The sequence below is a fragment of the Salmo trutta genome, chromosome 6, assembly GCF_901001165.1.
Source record: "Salmo trutta chromosome 6, fSalTru1.1, whole genome shotgun sequence".
In the NCBI taxonomy this organism is placed as follows: Eukaryota; Metazoa; Chordata; class Actinopteri; order Salmoniformes; family Salmonidae; genus Salmo; species Salmo trutta.
This window is the reverse complement of record NC_042962.1, coordinates 7,570,164-7,590,714: the sequence shown is the minus strand read 5'-3', so window position 1 is coordinate 7,590,714 and position 20,551 is coordinate 7,570,164. Positions and strand designations below refer to the sequence as shown.

The window sequence follows — 20,551 nt, the reverse complement described above, 5'->3', positions numbered from 1 at the left end:
GACTACGGTTTGCAACTGCAATTGGGGATAAAGTTCGTACTTTTGGAGAAATGTCCTCTGGTCTGATGAAACGTAAATAGAACTGTTTGGCCATAATGACCATCGTTATGTTTGGAGGAAAAAGTCTCAACGTCAACAGTGAAGAGGCAACTCCTGGATGCTGGCCTTCTAGGCAGAGTTCCTCTGTCCAGTGTCTGTTCTTTTTCCCATCTTAATCTTTTCCTTTTATTGGCCAGTTAGAGAAATGGCTTTTTCTTTGCTACTCTGCCTAGAAGGCCAGCATCCCGGAGTCACCTCTTCACTGTTGACGTTGAGACTGGTGTTTTGCGGGTACTATTTCATGAAGCTGCCAGTTGAGGACTTCTTTCTCAAACTAGACACTCTAATGTACTTGTCCTCATGCTCAGTTGTGCACCGGGGCCTCCCACTCCTCTTTCTATTCTGGTAAGAGCCAGTTTGCGCTGTTCTGTGAAGGGAGTAGTACACAGTATTGTACGAGATCTTCAGTTTCTTGGCAATTTCTTGCATGGAATAGCCTTCATTTCTCAGAACAAGAATAGACTGATGAGTTTCAGAAGAAAGTTCTTTGTTTCTGGCCATTTTGAGCCTGTAATTGAACCCACAAATGCTGATGCTCCAGAAACTGAACTAGTCTAAAGGCGGACAGTTTTATTGCTTCTTTAAATCAGCACAACTGTTTTTAGCTGTGCTAACATAATTGGAAAAGGGTTTTCTAATGATCAATTGGGCTTTTAAAATGATAATCTTGGATTAGCTAACACAATGTGCCATTGGAACACAGGAGTGATGGTTGCTGAGAATGGGCCTCTTTTTACGCCTATGTAGATATTCTATAAAAAATAAAATCAGCCGTTTCCAGATACAATAGTCATTTACAACATTAACAATGTCTACACTGTATTTCTGATCAATTTGATGTTATTTGAATAGACAAAGAAAATAGCTTTTCTTTCAAAAAGAAGGACATTTCTAAGTGACCCCAAACCTTTGAACGGTAGTGTATATTCTTGTTCGGTGTATATTCAGCTACTCTACTATTAAATGTTGTATTTAAACAAAACAGAAGAGCAGTTGAGGTTAAAGTCAATCAAAAAATCTGGTTAATTACAAGTTGTAACATGGAACATGAAAACAAATAAGTACTATAATAAGTACCATTGACTTGAATTGGATTTGTGCCACAGCTGCTAAAACGTGAGCATTTGAAAACATTGGTTAGGTAAACAAAAACAAAGCATGGACTGCTGTCATATCTCGTCCATAGACAGCGTACATGGTAAAGATATTTTGGTAAACTGTCCCCTTCCCATTTTTGTTTTCCCTTCCCCTTCCTGTTTCCCCTTCCCATGGGAAGCTCACTGGTGTTGATGTGATTCATTGATTTCTGTATTTCATTTCAGATTTTTGCAACTGTTCTATTGTATGAACTATTTCTATGCCCAGTATAGGTAGGAGCAGCGAGACACCAGTTGGCTTCGAAGCCAAAGAATTGTATAACATTTTAACAGAGCACACCATCAGTTAAACGAATAACAATTACTTAATAATAACAATTCCAATAACAATTCTAGCTGGTGTTGATAGGGTTTGTATATAATTCCCAAGCTGCTAAACACATCGTCCCCATCTCTCCCATCACTAACATAGAGAGGCTGCTGCCAACATACTGACTCAAATCTCTAGCCACTTTAATAATTCAAAATTGGATGTAATAAATGTATCACTAGTCACTTTAAACAATGCCACTTTATATAATGTTTACATACCCTACATTACTCATCTCATATGTATATACTGTACTCTATACCATCTACTGTGTCTTGCCTATGCCGTTCGGCCATCGTTCATCCATATATTTTTCTGTACATATTCTTATTCATTCCTTTACACTTGTGTGTAAAAGGTAGTTGTGAAATTGTTAGATTACTTGTTAGATATTACTGCATGGTCAGAACTAGAAGCACAAGCATTTCGCTACACTCGCATTAACATCTGCTAACCATGTATATGTGACAAATAAAATTTGATTTGATTTTGACCAGCTGGCACATACCATCCCTCACTCCATACAATTCTCCAACCTCAAATACACCCCTCTCCCAAAGTCCATCATGGAATACAGGTGACGCAACGCTCGTGGCTCGCCTCTTTCTCCCTCCTTCCAGACGCAACCACTTTTTTCACTACCGACTCCACGTCCTTCAGATGCCATTTTAGATGTTATCGGATTCTTCCGGAAAAAAAAAAGAACACAAATTGTTGCAATGTCATGCTAACCGCATTGCAGGAAGCTATTTGTGTCGTGATGGGACATTTTGTAATATTATGAGAAATCTTTACCAGTCTATCTCTCCCTCCACCAGCTGGTTCTGAAACATGCGAGGGATTTAATGGAGAAAGAGAGTGTCTGATGAATACCTATGTTTTGTTGTGGTGGTGTCTGCAAAATCTTACATAGTCTTGAGGAATCTGGTGGACTAGAGGTGGACAAGAGAAAATAAACTGTTTGATTAAAAAGTGGGTGGACTGTAAAATAAATAAATAAAATGAATGGGAGCTAGGAAAGGAAAGAAGGAAAGGGATATAGGAAAGGAAGTAGGTTATTCAAAAATATAAAAAAAATTATAATAAATAAAAAAAATGTAGGGATATGAATAAGAAATAAAAGTAACAAGTAATTAAAGAGCAGCAGTAAAATAACAATAGCGAGACTATGTACAGGGGGGTACCAGTACAGAGTCAATGTGCGGGAGCACCGGTTAGTGGAGGTAATATGTACATGTGGGTAGAGTTATTAAAGTGACTATGTATAGATGATAACAACAGAGAGTAGCAGCGGTGTATAAGGGGGGTGGGGGCAATGCAAATAGTCTGGGTAGCCATTTGATTAGGTGTTCAGGAGTCTTATGGCTCGGGGGTAGAAGCTGTTTAGAAGCCTCTTGGACCTAGACTTGGCACTCCGGTACCGCTTGGCGTGCGGTAGCAGAGAGAACAGTCTATGACTAGGGTGGCTGGAGTTTTTGACAATTTTTTGGGCCTTCCTCCGATATAGAGGTCCTGAATGGCAGAGAGCTTGGCCTCAGTGATGTACTGAGGCCACTACCCTCTGTAGTTCCTTGCGGCCGGAGGCCGAACAGTTACCATACCAGGCAGTGACGCAACTGGTCAGGATGCTCTCAATGGTGCAGCTGTAACACCTTTTGAGGATCTGCAGCTCTAGCCTTTAGCTCAGTGTGGATGTTGTCTGTAATCCATGGCTTCTGGTTGGGGTATGTACGTAGGGTCACTGTGGGGACAACGTCATCGATGCACTTATTGATGAAGCCAATGAGCCTTTAGCCGTACCCTTATCCTACTTCTCCTCTGTTCCTCTGGTGATGTGGAGGTTAATCCAGGTCCTGCAGTGCCTAGCTCCACTCCAACTCCCCAGGTGCTCTCATTTGTTGACTTCTGTAACCGTAAAAGCCTTGGTTTCATTTATGTTAACATTAGAAGCCTACTCCCTAAGTTTGTTACTCACTGCTTTAGCACACTCAGCCAACCCGGATGTCTTAGCCGTGTCTGAATCCTGGCTTAGGAAAACCACCAAAAACCCTGAAATCTCTATTGCTAACTATAACATTTTCTGCCAAGATAGAACTGCCAAAGGGGGCGGTGTTGCAATCTACTGCAAAGATAGCCTGCAGAGTTCTGTATTACTATCCAAGTCTGTACCCAAACAATTCGAGCTTCTACTTCTAAAAATTCACCTTTCCAGAAACAAGTCTCTCACTGTTGCCGCTTGCTATAGACCACCCTCTGCCCCCAGCTGTGCCCTCGATACCATATGTAAATTGGTTGCCCCCCATCTATCTTCTGAGTTCGTGCTACTAGGTGACCTAAACTGGGACATGCTTATCACCCCGGCCATCCTACAATCTAAGCTTCATGCTCTCAATCTCACACAAATGATCAATGAACCTACCAGGTACAACCCCAAATCCATAAACACGCGCACCCTCATAGATGTCATCCTAACTAACTCGCCCTCCAAATACACCTCTGCTGTTTTCAATCAAGATCACTGCCTCATTGCCTGCATTCGTAATGGGTCTGCGACCAAACGACCACCCCTCATCACTGTCAAATGCTCCCAAAAACACTTCTGCGAGCAGGCCTGGCCGGGGGATCCTGGAATGACATTGACCTCATCCCATCAGTAGATGATGCCTGGATATTCTTTAAAAGTGCCTTCCTAACCATCTTAAACAAGCATGCCCCACTAAAAAAATGTAGAACTAGGAATAGATATAGTCCAATCAAATCAAATCAAATCAAATCAAATTTATTTATATAGCCCTTCGTACATCAGCTGAAATCTCAAAGTGCTGTACAGAAACCCAGCCTAAAACCCCAAACAGCAAGCAATGCATGTGAAAGAAGCACGGTGGCTGGGAAAAACTCCCTAGGAAAAACTCCTGAGAAAGGCCAAAAACCTAGGAAGAAACCTAGAGAGGAACCAGGCTATGAGGGGTGGCCAGTCCTCTTCTGGCTGTGCCGGGTGGATATTATAACAGAACAGACTAGTCTGCCCTTGACCAGCACAAAAACATCCTGTGGCGTTCTACATTAGCATCAAATAGCCCCCGTGATATGCAACTTTTCAGGGAAGTTAGGAACAAATATACACAGGCAGTTAGGAAAGCTAAGGCTAGCTTTTTCAAACAGAAATTTGCATCATGTAGTACTAACTCAAAAAAGTTCTGGGACACTGTAAAGTCCACGGAGAATAAGAGCACCTCCTCACAGCTGCCCACTGCTCTGAGGCTAGGAAACACTGTTACCACCGATAAATTCACTATAATTGAGAATTTCAATAAGCATTTCTCTACGGATGGCCATGCTTTCCACCTGGCTACCCCTACCACGGTCAACTGCCCGGCACCCTCCACAGCAACCCGCCAAAAACCCCACCATTTCTCCTTCACCCAAATCCAGATAGCTGATGTTCTGAAAGAGCTGCAAAATCTGGACCCATACAAATCAGCCGGGCTAGACAATCTGGACCCTCTCTTTCTAAAATGATCTGCCGAAATTGTTGCAACCCCTATTACTAGCCTGTTCAACCTCTCTTTCGTATCGTCTGAGATTCCCAAAGATTGGAAAGCTGCCGTGGTCATCCCCCTCTTCAAAGGAGGTGACACTCTAGACCCAAACTGCTACAGACCAATATCTATCCTACCCTGTCTTTCTAAAGCCTTCGAAAGCCAAGTTAACAAACAGATTACCGTCCATTTCGAATCCCACCGTACCTTCTCCGCTATGCAATCTGGTTTCAGAGCTGGTCATGGGTGCACCTCAGCCACGCTCAAGGTCCTAAATGACATCATAACCGCCATCGATAAGAGACATTACTGTGCAGCCCTATTCATCGACCTGGCCAAGGGTTTCGACTCTGTCAATCACCACATTCTTAATGGCAGACTCGACAGCCTTGGTTTCTCAAATGATTGCCTGCCGGGTTTACCAACTACTTCTCTGATAGAGTTCAGTGTGTCAAATCGGAGGGCCTGTTGTCCAGACCTCTGGCAGTCTCTAAGGGTGTGCCACAGGCTTCAATTCTCGGGCCGACTCTCTTCTCTGTATACATCAATGATATTGCTCTTGCTGCTGGTGATTCTCTGATCCACCTCTACGCAGATGACACCATTCTGTATACTTCTGTCCCCTCTTTGGACACTGTGTTAACTAACCTCCAGACGAGCTTCAATGCCATAAAAGTCTCCTTCCGTGGCCTCCAACTGCTCGTAAAGGCAAGTAAAACTAAATGCATGCTCTTCAATCGATCACTGCCCGCACCTGCTCACCCGTCCAGCATCACTACTCTGGACGGCTCTGACTTAGAATACGTGGACAACTACAAATACCAGGGTGTCTGGTTAGACTGTAAACTCTCCTTCCAGATTCACATTAAGCATCTCCAATCCAAAATGAAATCTAGAATCGGCTTCCTATATCACAACAAAGCATCCTTCACTCATGCTGCCAAACATACCCTCGTAAAACTGACCATCCTACCGATCCTCGACTTCGGTGATGTCATCTGTAAAATAGCCTCCAACACTCTACTCAACAAACTGGATACAGTCTATCACAGTGCCATCCGTTTTGTCACCAAAGCCCCATACACTACCCACCATTGTGACCTGTATGCTCTCGTTGGTTGGCCCTCGCTTCATACTTGTCGCCAAACCCACTGGCTACAGGTTATCTACAAGTCTCTGCTAGGTAAAGCCCCGTCTTATCTCAGCTCACTGGTCACCATAGCAGCACCCACCTGTAGCACGCGCTCCAGCAGGTATATCTCTCTGGTCACCCAAAGCCAATTCCTCCTTTGGCCGTCTCTCCTTCCAGTTCTCTGATGCCAATGACTGGAACGAACTGCAAACATCTCTGAAGCTGGAGACTCATATCTCCCTCACTAGCTTTAAGCACCAGCTGTCAGAGAAGTTCACAGATCACTGCATCTGTACATAGCCCATCTGTAAACAGCCCATCTATCTACCTACCTCATCCCCATACTGTATTTATTTATTTATCTTGCTCCTTTGCACCCCAGTATCTCTACTTGCACATTCATCTATTGCACATCTACCATTCCAGTGTTTAATTGCTATATTGTATTTACTTCGCCACCATGGCCTATTTATTGCCTTAACTTACCTCATTTGCACTCACTGTATATAGACTTTTTGTTTTCTTTTGTTCTACTGTATTATTGACTGTGTGTTTTGTTTATTCCATGTGTAACTCTGTGTTGTTGTATGTGTCAAATTGCTATGCTTTATCTTGGCCAGGTCGCAGTTGCAAATGAGAACTTGTTCTCAACTAGCCTACCTGGTTAAATAAAGGTGAAATAAAAAATAAAAAATTAAAATGACTGATGTGGTGTACTCCTCAATGCCATCGGAGGAATCCCGAAACATATTCCAGTCTGTGCTAGCAAAACAGTCCTGTAGCTTAGCATCTGCTTCATCTAACCACTTTTTTATTGATCTAGTCACTGGTGCTTCCTGCTTTAAATTTAGCTTGTAAGCAGGAATCAGGAGGATAGATTTATAGTCAGATTTGCCGAATGGAGGGCGAGGGAGAGCTTTTTATGTGTCTATGTGTGGAGTAAAGGTGGTCCAGAGTTTTTTTTCCCTCTGTTTGCACATTTAACATGACAAAACAGATTTAAGTTTCCCTGCATTAAAGTCCCCAGCTACTAGGAGCGCAGCCTCTGGGTGAGCATTTTCTTGTTTACTTATGGCAGAATACAGCTCATTCACTGCTGTCTTAGTGCCAGCCTCTGATTGTGGTGGTATGTAAACAGATGAAAACTCTGTAGGTAGATAGTATGGTCTACAGCTTATCATGAGATACTCTACCTCAGGTGAGCAATAGCTCGAGACTTCCTTAGATATCGTGCACTAGCTGTTATTTACAAAAATACATAATCCGCCACCCCTTGTCTTACCAGACGCAGCTGTTCTATCCTGCCGGTACAGCTTATAACCAGCCAGCTGTATGTTGATAATGTCGTCGTTCAGCCATGACTCCGTGAAGCATAAAATATTACAGTTTTGAATGTCCCGTTGGTCGTTTAATTTTGAGCATAGGTCATCTATTTTATTCTCCAAAGATTGCACGTTTGCTAACAGAATGGGAGGAAGTGGGGGTTTATTCGATCACCTACGAATTCTCAGAAAGCAGCCCACCTTTTGGTCCCTTTTTCTCCGCCTCCTCTTCACGCAAATCAGGGCGATCTGGGCCATGTGCTTATTAGCAATAAGCATTATTACCTGTAGCCCAATTGGTTAAGCATAGTGCCTATAAAAGTACATAGACTGAAGTGTGGGGTTTGTCCGTCTGCATTTACTCCATTGGACGTAACATCCTGATTCTTATTATTAATTATAATAATTTTATTCTAAATATGAATATATCAATAATTATTCATTATTATTCACTCAAATATATTTGTTTGTTTGTTTCTTTTACAAAGTATGACATTGACCCTTTAAGAGCTCTGTTGCACACCTGTGCTTGAAACTGGTTGTAAAACTGTATTTGTAAAACGATGCCACGCGCAGTTGAAGGAGTAGAGAAATAAACGTCGTAGCAATGTGTAACTGCCTCTTGTTTTTTTTTAAACAAAGACCAAAACTGCTTTCAAAATACAGTCTGTTGCGTCCTAAGATGCTGGGTTCTTTTACTGAAGACTCCAAAGCGTACTTATAATAAACGGAACAGATTTATTTAATGTTCTCCTTAACACATTACAGTCGACTACTCTCTACAGTGTCTTCAGCCCAACTCTCCCATACATCATTGAACTTTAACCGCCCTTGCATCTCGTAATCCAATCACTTCAATGCAAGAACGGAGACCCCATTATCATTTGTTAGTTCAAATAACTCAACCCCTGCATACAAATCCCATTGGCTATTTGCAACCATTTTACATCTAAACACATTAACACATAGTACATGCTTCAATACATCACACAGGACATTTGCCAAAACTGCTTTCAACAGTGTTTTCCCCCTCGATTGCATTAAAAATTGTTGTGCGTTGACTGCTTGTCACAATACCTTTCCCTCCTTTGGCTCTCGCAACTTGAATGCGCCTCCAGAGGCATATTTATCTTGCGACACACAACAACAAGCCGACTGGATAAATAGATAAAGTATTCTACTATGGAGTTTTTAGTAGCACTGCGAAGTTACCTCATTGAGTGAAAAAGTTGAGGCTTTGAATGACTTTTCTAAGCAGCTACAGTAAACTAAGCACCACTGTTTTGAGTTGAGCGTTGCAGACTAATTTAATTCCCTTCGTCTGAACATCGGAGTGTCATCAACATTGCGTGGGTTTGTCTGTGTTGTTGCCCTCCCATTTCATTTTCACTGTTGGGCCATATACCCCACGCCAGCGCAGAAGTAGGCTATGAACACTGCATAGGCACAACATCTGTCCAGTAGTTAATGACACTGGTGGATGAATGGTGGTGTTTGTGGCCCAGAATGAAGTGTTATCGGGGTTGGTTTCAGCATTAGCTGCACAACACGGTTTACACACCAACCTACACACACACACAGCAGTAGCAGTACATAAAGGACTCTCTCTTGCAGACCACAGACTGTCCCTGACATGTGACAAGTTAAGGAAGTAAGGAGATGGAACAGAGGAAAGAATTGAAACTAAACAAGCCTTGGCCCGGGTCTGGGCCAAACCCACTCTGTCTAACTAATGAAACTTAACGTGCCTTGTCTGGGCCTGGTTCCAAACTCACTCTGTCTAACTAATGAAACTAAACATGCCTTGGCCGGGCCGGGTCTGGGCCAAACCCACTCTGTCTAACTAATGAAACTAAACGTGCCTTGGCCGGGCCTGGTTCCAAACCCACTCTGTCTAACTAATTAAACTTAACGTGCCTTGTCTGGGCCTGGTTCCAAACTCACTCTGTCTAACTAATGAAACTAAACATGCCTTGGCCGGGCCGGGTCTGGGCCAAACCCACTCTGTCTAACTAATGAAACTTAACGTGCCTTGTCTGGGCCTGGTTCCAAACTCACTCTGTCTAACTAATGAAACTAAACGTGCCTTGGCCGGGCCTGGTTCCAAACCCACTCTGTCTAACTAATTAAACTTAACGTGCCTTGTCTGGGCCTGGTTCCAAACTCACTCTGTCTAACTAATGAAACTAAACATGCCTTGGCCGGGCCGGGTCTGGGCCAAACCCACTCTGTCTAACTAATGAAACTAAACGTGCCTTGGCCGGGCCTGGTTCCAAACCCACTCTGTCTAAGTAATTAAACTAAACATGCCTTGTCTGGGCCTGGTTCCAAACCCACTCTGTCTAACTAATGAAACTAAACATGCATTGTCTGGGCCTGGTTCCAAACCCACACACAGAAGTAACCTAACTTAGTAAGTGACCAAGTTTCAGAGTTCCCGAGAGAGTGAGAGATTTGTCAGTGTGTTGGGACACTTTTTCAGGATGTCATCGTTACTGATTTTCTTTGTTGACTTTTTGACTCTGAATTCTACTTATTGTCCAAATTCCACATTCACATGTATTTCCATCGCTGGAATGGATTTAGATGTTTTGGTAAATTGTTCTCTGATACATGTAACTACCGTAATTTCCGGACTATTGAGCGCACCTGAATATAAGCCGCACCCACTGAATTAATTTTGTATTTTTATTTTGAACATAAATAAGCCACACATGTCTATAAGCCGCAGGTGCCTACCGGTACATTGAAACAAATTAACTTTACACAGGCTTTAACGAAACACGGCTTGTAACAAAAATAATTAGGCTTTAACGAAACATGGCTTGTAACAAAAATAAATACGCTTTAACGAAACACGGCTTGTAACAAAAAATAAATAGGCTTTAACGAAACATGTCTTGTCATCGACTCATTAAGACCAAGCTCCCGTGCAGCAGCTCTATTTCCTTTTCCAACAGCCAGATCAATCACCTTCAACTTGAAATCTGCATCATATGCATTTCTCCGTGTCTTTACCATGATGAGGGTGACAAAATGACTACCGTAATCAGAATGATGGGAAGTTTGAGAGCGCTCGATTTAATCTAAACAGTAAACAAAAAAGTTGTTTGACCTTAACCCGTTCGGCAATTTCATTGGTCTAATGAAAGCTTCATGCCGCCCAAAAACTGAGCACGTCACAGAATGTGTTTTTTTTTGAAAAAAAAAATTGAAAGCGGGAAAAATCCATATATTAGCCGCGCCATTGTTTAAGCCGCGAGGTTTAAAGCCTGGTAAAAAAGTTGCGGCTTATAGTCCGGTAATTACGGTACATATTGTGTTATTATGTCATGCAGACCAAGCCCAGTGAAACCTCTGATTTTTGAAATTCTAACGTTGTTTAGATATAATCATACAGGTTCTCTCTGCAGTGTCGTCATGATATGACAAGTAGTATTAATACCCAATTTCATGTCGACATTGGCACAAGTCTTGCCATGGTCATGACATTACAGAAACACAACACACACACACACACACACACACACACACACACACACACACACACACACACACGCTTATAGAAGTGAAGAGTAATCTTTAACAGACTGGATTTGGATAGCCTCTCTTAGTGTGTCATAAATAGAGATTTAATATAGAATATGTACCTCTGCAGAGAGTCAACTGAAATAAACGGCAATGCTATATGAGGAATTAATATATAATCCAATTGTATTATTTTCCCCAAAAGAAGTGAGTCCGATTTGTCTCTAATCAATGTTTATTGCATTTTTGAAACTTACCCAGACTGGTTCATTAATCAGTATTGTACTGAGTGCTTTGTGAGAGCTTTTCGTCAATACTGACATAGTTAGATAGAAAACAGTGGCCGTTGATGATTGGACTCTATTCTGGTCCATGTCTGATACGAATCAAATCACGTTTATATTTATAAAGCTGTTTTTTTTACATCAGCTGATGTCACAAAGTGCTGAACAGAAACCCAGCCTAAAACCCCAACCAGCAAGCGATGCAGGTGTAGAAGCACGTTGGCTAGGAAAAACTCCCTAGAAAGGCCGGAACCTAGGAAGAAACCTAGAGAGGAACCAGTCTTAGATATCAGATACGTATTAATGAAATGTCTCCAAGTAGGAGTACTGATCTAGGATCAGGTCTTTCCTGTCAATGTTATGTGATCTAAAAAACAAAACTGTCTTTAAAAAACAAAACTGATCCTAGATCAGCACTCAGAGAGAGAGAGAGAGAGAGAGAGAGAGAGAGAGAGAGAGAGAGAGAGAGAGAGAGAGAGAGAGAGAGACGTGACTGTAGTCTGCAGCACAGTTGCAGCCTTCACCTTACATTCACCAGTGGGTTAAAAAACAACAACAACATTGAAAGCCTTCAGCCAAATGAAAAGGGATTATTTTCTATTCAGCTAAAAGTAAACAGAGAAGTAACAGGAGCAGTCAGTCAGGGATGATAATGCAGTAATAGGAGCAGTCAGTCAGGGATGATAATGCAGTAACAGGAGCAGTCAGTCAGGGATGATAATGCAAAGAGCACTTTAGAGAAGCCTTGCGGTGTGTAACCTAGTGTTTCAGTGGTGTACATATGAACAATATTTTATATCAAGTTTCTCCAGTAAGTGAGGATGAGTCTGTATACGTGGCAGCGTAGCCTAGTGGTTTAGCATTGGCCTAGAAACTGAAAGGTTGCAAGTTCAAATCCCCGAGCTGACAAGGTACAAATCTGTCCTTCTACCCCTGAACAAGGCAGTTAACCCACTGTTCCTAGGCCGTCATTGAAAATAAGAATTTGTTCTTTACTGACTTGCCTAGTTAAATAAAGGTAAAATAATGCATCTCGTGCTGTGTAACAGTAGGTGGATGTGATACATGACTGCTGTACAAACCGATCTCTTTATAAATACTGTATGTCTGTCGTCATTGTCTTTGGCTGCAGTGTAGAGGGACAGCTAGAAATATATACCTGTGGTGATAATTATGTACAGACACACATGAACACAGGGTCAGACACCAGTTGATCTGTCTCACACACCCTCTGCAGCTGGAAACCAGATTTATCATATTTGGATGAGTGGAAGGGGAAGAAGGAGGAAAGGGAGGAGGAGGAGGAGGAGGAGGAGGAGGGGGAGGAAGAGGACGAGGGGGTGGACAGCCAGTATTCACGCTCCAGTGAGGGGACACTGGTCGCACGTCTTGCCTCTTCCTGAGAGCAGATACGCTGGAGAGACAGAGCAGAGGGTGGAGGGAGGGAGAGAGCAGAGGGTGGAGGGAGAGACAGAGCAGAGGGTGGAGGGAGGGAGAGACAGAGCAGAGGGTGGAGGGAGGGAGAGACAGAGCAGAGGGTGGAGGGAGAGACAGAGCAGAGGGTGGAGGGAGGGAGAGACAAAGCAGAGGGTGGAGGGAGGGAGAGACAGAGCAGAGGGTGGAGGGAGAGACAGAGCAGAGGGTGGAGGGAGAGAGAGAGGGTGGAGGGAGGGAGAGACAGAGCAGAGGGTGGAGGGAGAGACAGAGCAGAGGGTGGAGGGAGAGACAGAGCAGAGGGTGGAGGGAGAGACAGAGCAGAGGGTGGAGGGAGGGAGAGACAGAGCAGAGGGTGGAGGGAGAGACAGAGCAGAGGGTGGAGGGAGAGACAGAGCAGAGGGTAGAGGGAGGGAGAGACAGAGCAGAGGGTGGAGGGAGAGACAGAGCAGAGGGTGGAGGGAGAGAGAGACAGAGCAGAGGGTGGAGGGAGAGACAGAGCAGAGGGTGGAGGGAGAGAGAGACAGAGCAGAGGGTGGAGGGAGGGAGAGACAGAGCAGAGGGTGGATGGAGGGAGAGACAGAGCAGAGGGTGGATGGAGGGAGAGACAGAGCAGAGGGTGGAGGGAGGGAGAGACAGAGCAGAGGGTGGAGGGAGAGACAGGGCAGAGGGTGGAGGGAGGGAGAGAGCAGAGGGTGGAGGGAGAGACAGAGCAGAGGGTGGAGGGAGGGAGAGAGCAGAGGGTGGAGGGAGAGAGAGACAGAGCAGAGGGTGGAGGGAGGGAGAGAGCAGAGGGTGGAGGGAGAGACAGAGCAGAGGGTGGAGGGAGAGACAGAGCAGAGGGTGGAGGGAGGGAGAGAGCAGAGGGTGGAGGGAGGGAGAGGGTGAAGGGAGGGAGAGAGAGACAGAGCAGAGGGTGGAGGGAGGGAGAGGGTGGAGGGAGGGAGAGACAGAGCAGAGGGTGGAGGGAGGGACAGAGCAGAGGGTGGAGGGAGAGACAGAGCAGAGGGTGGAGGGAGGGAGAGACAGAGCAGAGGGTGGAGGGAGAGACAGAGCAGAGGGTGGAGGGAGGGAGAGAGCAGAGCAGAGGGTGGAGGGAGGGAGAGACAGAGCAGAGGGTGGAGGGAGAGACAGAGCAGAGGGTGGAGGGAGGGAGAGACAGAGCAGAGGGTGGAGGGAGAGACAGAGCAGAGGGTGGAGGGAGGGAGAGACAGAGCAGAGGGTGGAGGAGAGAGAGACAGAGCAGAGGGTGGAGGGAAGGAGAGACAGAGCAGAGGGTGGAGGGAGGGAGAGACAAAGCAGAGGGTGGAGGGAGAGACAGAGCAGAGGGTAGAGGGAGGGAGAGACAGAGCAGAGGGTGGAGGGAGAGACAGAGCAGAGGGTGGAGGGAGAGAGAGACAGAGCAGAGGGTGGAGGGAGAGACAGAGCAGAGGGTGGAGGAGAGAAGAGACAGAGCAGGAGGGGGAGGGAGGGAGAGACAGAGCAGAGGGTGGATGGAGGGAGAGACAGAGCAGAGGGTGGATGGAGGGAGAGACAGAGCAGAGGGTGGAGGGAGGGAGAGACAGAGCAGAGGGTGGAGGGAGAGACAGGGCAGAGGGTGGAGGGAGGGAGAGAGGCAGAGGGTGGAGGGAGAGACAGAGCAGAGGGTGGAGGGAGGGAGAGAGCAGAGGGTGGAGGGAGAGAGAGACAGAGCAGAGGGTGGAGGGAGGGAGAGAGCAGAGGGTGGAGGGAGAGACAGAGCAGAGGGTGGAGGGAGAGACAGAGCAGAGGGTGGAGGGAGGGAGAGAGCAGAGGGTGGAGGGAGGGAGAGGGTGAAGGGAGGGAGAGAGAGACAGAGCAGAGGGTGGAGGGAGGGAGAGGGTGGAGGGAGGGAGAGACAGAGCAGAGGGTGGAGGGAGGGACAGAGCAGAGGGTGGAGGGAGAGACAGAGCAGAGGGTGGAGGGAGGGAGAGACAGAGCAGAGGGTGGAGGGAGAGACAGAGCAGAGGGTGGAGGGAGGGGAGAGAGCAGAGCAGAGGGTGGAGGGAGGGAGAGACAGAGCAGAGGGTGGAGGGAGAGACAGAGCAGAGGGTGGAGGGAGGGAGAGACAGAGCAGAGGGTGGAGGGAGAGACAGAGCAGAGGGTGGAGGGAGGGAGAGACAGAGCAGAGGGTGGAGGGAGAGAGAGACAGAGCAGAGGGTGGAGGGAAGGAGAGACAGAGCAGAGGGTGGAGGGAGGGAGAGACAAAGCAGAGGGTGGAGGGAGGGAGAGACAGAGCAGAGGGTGGAGGGAGGGAGGGACAGAGCAGAGGGTGGAGGGAGGGAGGGACAGAGCAGAGGGTGGAGGGAGGGAGAGACAGAGCAGAGGGTGGAGGGAGGGAGAGACAGAGCAGAGGGTGGGAGGGAGAGACAGAGCAGAGGGTGGAGGGCGGGAGCGACAGAGCAGAGGGTGGAGGGAGGGAGAGACAGAGCAGAGGGGGGAGGGAGGGAGAGACAAAGCAGAGGGTGGAGGGAGGGAGAGACAGAGCAGAGGGTGGAGGGAGGGACAGAGCAGAGGGTGGAGAGAGGGAGAGAGCAGAGGGTGGAGGGAGGGAGAGAGCAGAGGGTGGAGGGAGATCTCTTCCATGTCACAGATGATGAGCAGTAAAGGTTTGTGTCCCCTAACACACCACTGTGCTGTGAAGGTTTACATGCCCTGGACTGGCTAACACACCACTGTGCTGTGAAGGTTTACATGCCCAGGACTGGCTAACACACCACTGTGCTGTGAAGGTTTACATGCCCTGGACTGGCTAACACACCACTGTGCTGTGAAGGTTTACATGCCCTGGACTGGCTAACACACCACTGTGCTTGAAGTTTAATGCCTGGACTGGCTAACACACCACTGTGCTGTGAAGGTTTACATGCCCTGGACTGGCTAACACACCACTGTGCTGTGAAGGTTTACATGCCCTGGACTGGCTAACACACCACTGTGCTGTGAAGGTTTACATGCCCTGGACTGGCTAACACACCACTGTGCTGTGAAGGTTTACATGCCCTGGACTGGCTAACACACCACTGTGCTGTGAAGGTTTACATGCCTGGACTGGCTAACACACCACTGTGCTGTGAAGGTTTACATGCCCTGGACTGGCTAACACACCACTGTGCTGTGAAGGTTTACATGCCCTGGACTGGCTAACACACCACTGTGCTGTGAAGGTTTACATGCCCTGGACTGGCTAACACACCACTGTGCTGTGAAGGTTTACATGCCCTGGACTGGCTAACACACCACTGTGCTGTGAGGTTTACATGCCCTGGACTGGCTAACACACCACTGTGCTGTGAAGGTTTACATGCCCAGGACTGGCTAACACACCACTGTGCTGTGAAGGTTTACATGCCCTGGACTGGCTAACACACCACTGTGCTGTGAAGGTTTACATGCCCTGGACTGGCTAACACACCACTGTGCTGTGAAGGTTTACATGCCCTGGACTGGCTAACACACCACTGTGCTGTGAAGGTTTACATTAATTACATTTACCCTTGATTCTTCACTTCTCCTCACATCCCAGCCAACCAATCACAACCCTTTGTCTCTCATGACCCTATCACAGAATGTCAGCATTACTTGACCCTCTCTGTCATTAAACAGACAGGACAGAGCACCGAGTACCATAAACCTGTAAACAGACAGGACAGAGCACCAACTACCATAAACCTGTAAACAGACAGGACAGAGCACCAACTACCATAAACCTGTAAACAGACAGGACAGAGCACCAACTACCATAAACCTGTAAACAGACAGGACAGAGCACCAACTACCATAAACCTGTAAACAGACAGGACAGAGCACTAACTACCATAAACCCGTAAACAGACAGGACAGAGCATCAACCACCATAAACCTGTAAACAGACAGGACAGAGCACCAACTACCATAAACCTGTAAACAGACAGGACAGAGCATCAACTACCATAAACCTGTAAACAGACAGGACAGAGCATCAACTACCATAAACCTGTAAACAGACAGGACAGAGCATCAACTACCATAAACCTGTAAACAGACAGGACAGAGCATCAACTACCATAAACCTGTAAACAGACAGGACAGAGCATCAACTACCATAAACCATACTGCGGTGGATATGCATGGAGGTTTGGGAAACCTCTAATGGAAAATGCCAATAGATATGGAAACGTTGTTACTTCATTTTTATGGGCGATTTCCCATCCCTTACCTCTCTGAAACACACTTTAGGCTGTACATGAAAGAGCAAACTGTAAGAGGCGTTGGAGATTCTAAATGTGATTAGTCTGGCATGCGTCCCAATTGGCATCCTGTTGCCTATATAGTGCACTACTTTTGACCAGAGCCCAATAGGAGCCCTATTCCCTATATAGTGTACTACTTTTGACCAGAGCCCTATTGGTCCTGAGGTAATAGGGTGACATTAGGGACAGAGCTTATGTCCCTGGGTTTGGACCAGCTGCTGTGGACCGCAGGCCGGCCGAGGCCAATCACTCATCTCACATTAATAATCTATTAAAACAGGGCAGACATAAAGAACTGAGTTAAATAAGTCTTGTTGAGTAAAAGAGTGACAAGTAGCCCTAGTCCTGCACAGAAAAGGCGTTGCACACCACAATACGCACACTTCTCAAGACTTCCATTTTTGGTTGGACGTACACGCTTCAGTTAGGAACATCATGTGAAAGTCTGTCAGCCACACAACTTCTTCTCTTGTGACAGCAAACACACTAACTAAAGGTAGCCGAGTATAGCAGACTATAGTAGGGTACAGTAGGGTATATAGTAGAGTATAGTAGATTATAGCAGAGTATACAGAGTATAGCATGGTATAGTATAGTAGAGTGTACAGTATAGCATAGTAGAGTAGAGTAGAGTGGAGTGGAGTATAGTAGATTATAGTATAGTGGAGTATATTAGAGTGCAGTATATGGTGGAGTATTGTATAGTAGAGTAGAGTATATAGTATATTAGTGTGTATAGTATCGTGGACTAGAGTGTACTGTCCACTGCCTAGGAGGTTTATGGAAACAAGCTGAGGGGGTGTATCGCTGGATTGTGGATCCTGCTTTTTTAGCTGTCTGTCTCCTGGCTGCCTTTGACCCTAAGCTGGACCTGGACAGCTGTTGATCTGCAGTCAGCACATATTAATTCGCCTACACTCCAGCTCAGGTTTCCCGATGACACAGCTGAGAACAGGTCCCAGCTCTCACATCAATGCATGTGACACCTACAGGACCTCAACTCTGGGCTGGGCTGTTGTCGCGAATGGTACCGTGTTTCCTATGTATTGGATTTATGTTGACCAGAAACTATAGGGTCCTGCACTGCAAGACCCACAGGGCCCTGGTCAACGTTAGTGCACTTTTGTAGGGGATAGGTTGAACCCTGGTGATTTATTTCCCTGTCATTAAGCCGATGTCACTCAACTATCTGGATGCAATTTATGTTGCTTGCAATAAAGTTGCATCTGGGTTGTTCAGTGTGTTTGTGATGGGCATTCCAAGTCTTTTCGGTAAGCCGGCTCATTTGGTTTCATTCACATAAAAGAGTCAGCTCATTTGGTTCCATTCACATAAAAGAGTCAGCTCATTTGGTTCCATTCACATAAAAGAGTCAGCTCATTTGGTTCCATTCACATAAAAGAGTCAGCTCATTTGGTTCCATTCACATAAAAGAGTCAGCTCATTTGGTTCCATTCACTTAAAAGAGTCAGCTCATTTGGTTCCATTCACATAAAAGAGTCAGCTCATTTGGTTCCATTCACATAAAAGAGTCAGCTCATTTGGTTCCATTCACATAAAAGAGTCAGCTCATTTGGTTCCATTCACATAAAAGAGTCAGCTCATTTGGTTGCATTCACATAAAAGAGTCAGCTCATTTGGTTCCATTCACATAAAAGAGTCAGCTCATTTGGTACCATTCACATAAAAGAGTCAGCTCATTTGGTTCCATTCACATAAAAGAGTCAGCTCATTTGGTTCCATTCACATAAAAGAGTCAGCTCATTTGGTTCCATTCACATAAAAGAGTCAGCTCATTTGGTTCCATTCACATAAAAGAGTCAGCTCATTTGGTTCCATTCACATAAAAGAGTCAGCTCATTTGGTTCCATTCACATAAAAGAGTCAGCTCATTTGGTTCCATTCACTTAAAAGAGTCAGCTCATTTGGTTCCATTCACATAAAAGAGTCAGCTCATTTGGTTCCATTCACTTAAAAGAGTCAGCTCATTTGGTTCCATTCACATAAAAGAGCCGGCTCATTTGGTTCCCAAACAATTGCCTGCAACTTGGTTGCATCGCATCGCAAGAGATCAAAAAAAATCGATCATATTTCATGCAACTGACTGTATGCAATGTCCAATCACATATCATTCAGTTTGGAACTCTGACCCAGTTGTCATGTCAACACAGCTGTCAGTGGGTTGTCAACATAGCTGTCAGTGCTGCTGCAAACCATGACAAAAGAGACATGACAAAATGGAAATGGGAAAAAACTTGTAGATGCCATGGCTAGTCATGGTTTATGTACATGGTGTGGCAGTCAATACATTTAATTTTAAACCCAGACCTTTCTCGATCCAGTTTCAACTGAAATTGTCTAACATGAACTGCACTAGCTTGGTTAGGTAGCTAGAGCTTCTTAGGGCTAGGCCCCTTTTTTCTCCATTTCCGCCTGAATGACATGCCCAAAGTAAACTGCCTGTTACTCAGGCCCTGAAGCCAGAATATGCATATAATTGGTACCATTGGAAAGACACTTTGAAGTTTGTAGAAATGTTGAAATAATGTAGGAGAGTATAAGACAATAGATATGGTAGGAGAAAATCCAAAGAAAAACCAACCAGATTTTTTGTTGTTGTTGTGAGACCATGCTCTTCCAATGGCAAGTATGAGGGCATACTCAATTCTAGCTCCCATGATGCAATTCCTATGGCTTCCACTGGGTGTCAGCAGTCTATGTTCAAGGTTTCAGGCATGTAACTTCCAAAACGAATAAGAAATAAGAGTTTTAGTGGAAGGACACAGTCTTGGAAATTTGTGTTTTTACGCGCCATGAAGACAAGACGCACCTAAATTTGGTTTCCTATTGAACATACTTCTTTCCATAAGAAATATTATCATTTGATTACATTTTAGGGTATCTGAGAAATAAATAGAAACTTATTTTGACTTGTTGAAACAAAGTTTAGGAATTTAAGAAACCTGTGCCGGTGGAAAAATATTTTGTTGTGGGGCGCCGTCCTCAAACAATCGCAGTGCATGCTTTCGCTGTAATAGCTACTGTAAATCAGACAGTGCAATTAGATTAACAAGAATTTAAGCTTTCAACTGATATAAGACCATTGTATGTACCTAAATGTTTAATATCCATTTCTATGATTATTTATTTGAATTGCGCACCCTCCAGTTTCACAGGAAGAAGGCTAGCTAGCTTGGTAAATCATGGTTGGCAAATAGGCAACGTTTTGGCTAGGTAGCTAAATTGTACAGCCAGGATTTTGTCTATATCGACATTACAATTATCAAACTTTTGTTTTAGACTTTACAGTCCCATGGTCCGTGGCCCTTCTGCCTTCTGTTTTCCTCCTATAGTGTTCCACGCGACGCCATTTCTTCGCGCCAGACACACACATCTTAAGAGAGAACCATAAGATACAGGAGGTGCGTCAGAGAGAAAGCATGCAGGGGTTGTATCATTCTGATTCAATACCCTGTTGAATACTATTGTATTCATC

General features: G+C 45.3%; 1 protein-coding gene and 1 long non-coding RNA gene across 3 annotated transcripts in view; both read left to right on the top strand.

Moving 5' to 3' along the window:
* LOC115195356 (guanine nucleotide exchange factor VAV3) overlaps positions 1-20,551 on the top strand; it is a 156,882-nt gene that overhangs the window by 4,219 nt on the left and 132,112 nt on the right. The window lies entirely within an intron of this gene.
* On the top strand, positions 16,154-16,490 carry LOC115195357 (uncharacterized). The gene is made up of 2 exons (XR_003878677.1): positions 16,154-16,253; positions 16,298-16,490. It is a non-coding gene; the product is annotated as an uncharacterized LOC115195357 (long non-coding RNA).